Source organism: Macrobrachium rosenbergii, chromosome 9, assembly GCF_040412425.1.
Source record: "Macrobrachium rosenbergii isolate ZJJX-2024 chromosome 9, ASM4041242v1, whole genome shotgun sequence".
In the NCBI taxonomy this organism is placed as follows: Eukaryota; Metazoa; Arthropoda; class Malacostraca; order Decapoda; family Palaemonidae; genus Macrobrachium; species Macrobrachium rosenbergii.
Window position 1 is genome coordinate 16,281,662 of NC_089749.1, and position 6,000 is coordinate 16,287,661.

The window sequence follows — 6,000 nt, forward strand, 5'->3', positions numbered from 1 at the left end:
CAATAAAAGGTAAGTAGCCCACTGACGTGTGATATCCTAGACTCGAAAACAAAACGTGAACGAACCGAGCGAATCCTATCATTCACAAAGCTGCCCAGTGAAGCAAAAATGTGGGAGAGGTTGCACAAGTAGAAAAACTTTTAACATTTAAAAGCCACATTAGGCTGTGGGATTTAATAGGCCTACGGCATATCTATGGCCTACGGCATGTACGAACGACCTCTGCCGCCCGTTTACATACGATAGTTTTCTATTTCCCGTGTGTTCAGTCAGTACTTCATGTTGCTCCAGTGTCATTCTTCACAGTTACGAAACATCTGCAAATTCAGTCTTGGTAAACAGCAGATAATGGAATAACAGATATAATAATAATAATAATAATAATAATAATAATAATAATAAGCTTCTTTAGGATAATAAAAACTTAAATCCCAATCGGCGATATTAATTCTCCCTCTTTTCAATTGTGCCAAGCCTTACGAGGGGATCCGAGTGGCATTCCTGATTCATGATGAATAAATGAATACATAAATAGATGAGTGATAAAATATTTGACTTGGCAGCTCAAGGGCTATTGGGTTAATTTTCGCAAAAAAAGAAAAAGAAAGATGAATGGTCTTTCTCATGGTATATTTCCTTTTAAAATATCAGGGTCTTTCCGATGGAAACTGAGAAATCGGTCCTTGAAAAATAAATAACAGATTCTGTTCTTTCAAATAATATTTTTGCAGCAAATCATCAGTACAAAAATAGTCTTGAAGCTTGTAAGAATAATTGTCAAAGTGCAAGGTTTTGTAAGCAACTTAAGGGTTTGACATTTTTGATATTCAACATTGACAAATATTTCTAAAATGCAACGAATCAGAATAAGCTGTAGCTTGGTGGATAGTTATCGAATGGTGCTTTCCATATGATTTATTTATTTTTTTTTTTTTTTGAGAGAGAGAGAGAGAACTTGATTAGATCCCAAATTACGACTTACTAGTGATTTTAGCCTTCAATATAATACCTGTTTCACAAGCATTTGATGATTTTTTTCCACCCTGGCAAAATATCTCGTTTCATCTTTAACAAAATATGACAAAATCTAAGAGAAATTCGTGACTGAAACAAACTATAGAGACGATTATCAAAGAACGAAACCGCACTTAATGATTCAAAAGTATTTTCCAAACCAGACGCATCGACTCTAAACGAATGGAACATACGGTATGTTGCAAGCCTAATACGATGCTGCACGTAGCAATCGCAAAGGAACTTACAAAGTTTATTATAATGATTTCATTTTTGTTCAGTGAATTTCAACAAAGAATTTCTTACTTACGTAAGTAAAATAGAGAAAGTTCTGGTGTACTGGCGTCGGCGTCACAACAAAAATGGTTATCGAATAAAACAATGGAGAACACGACTGGAAAGTTCTTCAAACAAATATATGACGCCGAAGTAAATACTGACATTGAAATCTCATCTCATGCAATACCATTACGTAAGTTTTGGCTGAATCAGCTGGTTTAAACACATCATTTTTTTTTTCATTCAAACACATAGGCTGTCTATACAAAGTACAAAGATAAATGAACACTTATCAAGGAAATGAAACGACACGCTGTAAGATAATGTCTCCTTTCATAAGGTTGCAACAAATGGTGAATATGTACAATTCGGTAACACTGACTACTTCCTAGGGCATCTATATTATTATTATTATTATTATTATTATTATTATTATTATTATTATTATTATTATTATTATTATTATTCAGACGCTCCAATTAACAAGAAGGAAAAGAAAATCAATATAAAAGTAACAGCCGCGTCTATACTTCACCTACTGAATCACAGATGAACCTCATTCGGAAAACTTCCCCAACACGAGACGCTTCAAACACCTACAGTATACAGAAGGCTAACCAACAGCACATCGAATCGCCTTGCACACACTACATCATTCTCCTATATTTTCCACGTACTCTCGTATTTCCTGAATATATCGAGGGCCCTCCTTTCCAGCGCCTCTTTTACACCATCTATCAAGCACTTTCTAAGTCTCTATCTCATCATTCTCTTCCCTCCCAACACTTTAAACTTATCAATTTTTTCCTAAGGCCCCTTGTCTTCCATTCCTCCTACAGGACCAAATCATCTCACGACAACTTTTTCGAAAACTGACGAAACCCGGATGGATTTTCCCCAATACATCTAGAGCCAAACATCTGTAAAAATTATGTGCGATGTTGTCAGAACCGCATCAGCGGTGATTGGTGGTTTAAAAGCGATATTGCAAGTTGCATAATCATTATACAAAAAAGGTGTTATGAGAGAAAAGTTTTGAAACAGAAGTCCCGTCGTTGCAAATCCACACAAAGAGAGTCGCGTTCAAGATATTCTTAAATCTTTATGATATTTTTTAACTACAAAATATTTCAAAATCTTTATGTTTTTCAAATATCTTCAAAATATTTAAAATATCTTCAAAATATTTAAAATACCTTCAGAATATTTAAAATATCTTCAAAATATTTTTAAATTTTCATATTTTTTAAATATCTTCAAAATATTTTAAATACCTTATATATTTAAATATCTTCAAATATTTTAAAATCTTTGTATTTCTTAAGTATCTTCATAATAATTTAAATATCTTCAAAATATTTTAAAATCTTTCTACTTCTTAAATATTTTCATATTTTAAATATCTTCAAAAGATTTTGAAATCTTTATATTCTTAAAAAAATATCTTCAAATATTTTAAAATCTTTATATTTCTGAAATATCTTCATAATATTTTTCAATATCTTCAAAATATTTAAAATCTTTATATTTTTTAAATATCTTAAAAATATTTGTAAATCTTTATATTTCCTAAAATCTTCATATTTTAAATATTTTCAAAATATTTTAAAATCTTTATATTTTTTAAATACCTCCAAGTATTTTAAAATCTTTATATTTCTTAAAAATCTTCATGATATTTTAAATATCTTCAAAATATTTTAAAATCTTTATATTTTTTAAATATCTTCAAAACATTTTAAAGTCTTTATAATTCTTAAATACTTTCATAATATTTCAAAAATCTTAAAAATATTTTAAAATCTTTATATATTTTAAATATCTTCAGATATCTTAAAATCTTTATATTTCTTAAATATTTTCAAAATATTTTAATCTTTATATTTTTTAAATATCTTCAAATATTTTGAAATCTTTATATTTCTTAAATATCTTCATAATATTTTAAGCACCTTCAAAATATTTTAAATATCTTCAAAATATCTTAACATCTTTATGATATATATTAAATATCTTCAAAATTTTTTAAATATCTTCAAAATACCTAAAAATCTTCATGATACTTTTTAAACATCTTCAAGATATTGTAAAATCGTAAATAACGAATTTGTAAAGAAAGCAAATTTCTTCCGGCTAGTGAAGATAGGGGATGCTTAAATAATCAGCTTCACCTGGGTAGTTCAACGTTAGTTATGTATCTACCACAGTCTGTGCGATTGTTTTTTTTTTTTCTGTCTGTCTGTCTGTCTTTCTGGCTCAAGATATACAAAACAGTTATTGATGAATTTATACAAAATTTTACGAAGAGGCGGATCATGGTCCACGGAGCATTCAATCGAATTTTGGGATGGGTTCAGATCCTAATTCGAATCCATTTTCTTTTTTGTATGAGGGGAAGGGATGGACTTAGGGGTGGTTGATAATATTTTAAAGGTGGATTCAGGTTCTTCAGATCCATTCTTTTTCTGAGGGGGAAGGGTGGGCGGGAGGGGGGAGAGCCTTTGATCAAACTGAGCTGGGTTCAGATCCTGGTTAGCACATTTTTTTTGAGGGACGGCGACGGTTTGGGGAATTACATCTGATTTTGAGATGGACTGATCCTAATTTGAAACCATTCGGGTTTGAAGTAGATAAATTTTGTGATGGGTTCAGATCCTAATTCGACCTCAAATTTTTTCCTGGGGGAGGGGACCCTTTGTTGGAAGGTGACGGCTTAGGCGACCCTTTAAAAACAAGTATTCTATAAATCAGTCAACCTTAACATACATTCCGTCCACCCACTTCCTCTTCGTCCCATTCCTTAATACGCCCAAACTCGGTTGCTCCGCCTCCGCTCCTGGTTACCAAGGAGCGACCTCACTCAAAGACTCCGGGGAACCCTTGTTGGCGGCGACCTTACGCCTAATTACTGGAAGTCTCATCACCTGATGCTTCTAATTACAGGTAGCTTCCCGGAATTCGGAAAATGTGATAAACTAAATTGAAGAAAATAGATGAGGTATTATGCGCTTAGAGGTTCCCTTCAAACGTGTAAGCGCACACACATACACACAAAAATAATAATAATAATAATAATAATAATAATAATAATAATAATAATAATAATAATAATAATAATAATAATAATAATGAGAAGAAGAATAAGAGGAGGAAGAAGATGAAGGTAGACCCAATCTTAAACAAGTCCTTTTAAATAGGATGGCTGCCTAATATAAAATTAACTCCGTTATGTAGCCATCTGTTTTAATAATAATAATAATAATATTAGGAAAAGACTTCTTTATACAGGTTTTGTTAAACAAAATGGCAGTTTCAACATTTTTGCATTTATCAGTCTAATGGTTGAAAGTTATCGACACGCTCACACATCGTCTTATCAATTGCTTTTGCGCTGGAACCCGAGAACTGTACACATCCTTAACTCAAAATGCAACCCCCACGTGATCGACACCCCACGAGAACTACCTCCTACATCACTTAACTCTAGTCGACACCCCACGAGAACTACCTCCTACACATCACTTAACTCTGAGTCGACACCCCCAAACTACCTCCTACACTCCTATCCACCACGAGAACTTAACCTCTGTCGACACCCCACGGAACTACCTCTTAACCCTAGCATCTTAACTCCTAGTCGACACCCCACGAAAACTACCTCCTACATCATAACTCTGGACCTCGAACTACCTCACCATCCGTAACTCTAGTCGACACCTCCTACGCATAGCCCTTAACTCTGATCCTACACGTCACCTCTGGTCGACTGCCCAGGAACTACTCCTACACATCAACCCTAGTAACCTCTGAGTCGACACCCCCACGAGAACTACCTCACTACACATCATAACTCCTAGTCGACACCCTCCTACACATCACTTAACTAGACAACTACCTCCTACATCCATAACTCTGATGTTTCAAACTACCTCTACATCCACTTAACTCTGTCGACACCCCACGGGGACTACCTCCTACGACACCCCCATCTACTTAACCCTAGTCGAAGAATGAGCACCCCCACGAACTACCTCTCACTTAACTCTAGTCGACATCACTTAACTCTAGTCGACACCCCGAACTAATCTACCTCAACTCCTAGTCGATCATCAAACTCTAGTCGACGTACCTGATCACCCCACGACAGGACTACTCCTACGCATCATAACCTAGTCGACACCCCAAACTACCTCCTACATCACTTAACCTAGTCGACACCCCACGAAACTACTACACTCACTTAACTCTGATCGATCACACATCATAACTCTAGTCGACACCCCACGAGAACCACCTCCTACACATCACTTAACTCTGGTCTGACACCCCACGAGGACTACCACCTACGCATCCGCCCTAGTCGACACCCACGAGAACTTCACTCCTACATCACTTAACCACCGGATATGAATATCGGTCAATTGCTTTTAACCATTCCAGCGCAAGAAAAGCGTTGATAAGACAGAACGAGCGTTTACTATATAAAATAAATGCTGTTGAAACTGCCATTCTGTTTAACAAAACCAATAATAATAATAATAATAATAATAATAATAATAATAATAATAATAATAATAATAATAATAATAATCTTCAAATTATCTTTTTGGACGAGGACCTAAAAAGATGGCAATCCCTTTCAATTCTGTGATTGTTTGGCAGTATTTATTTTCAGACGTCTTTTTTTAAACTTTTCTTTTTTAATTC

The 6,000-nt window shown here is 34.2% G+C and overlaps 1 protein-coding gene across 1 annotated transcript in view; it reads right to left on the reverse strand.

Annotated features, from left to right (window-relative positions):
- LOC136841515 (thioredoxin domain-containing protein 12-like) overlaps positions 1-6,000 on the reverse strand; it is a 151,967-nt gene that overhangs the window by 37,870 nt on the left and 108,097 nt on the right. The gene's annotated exons all lie outside the window — the stretch shown is intronic.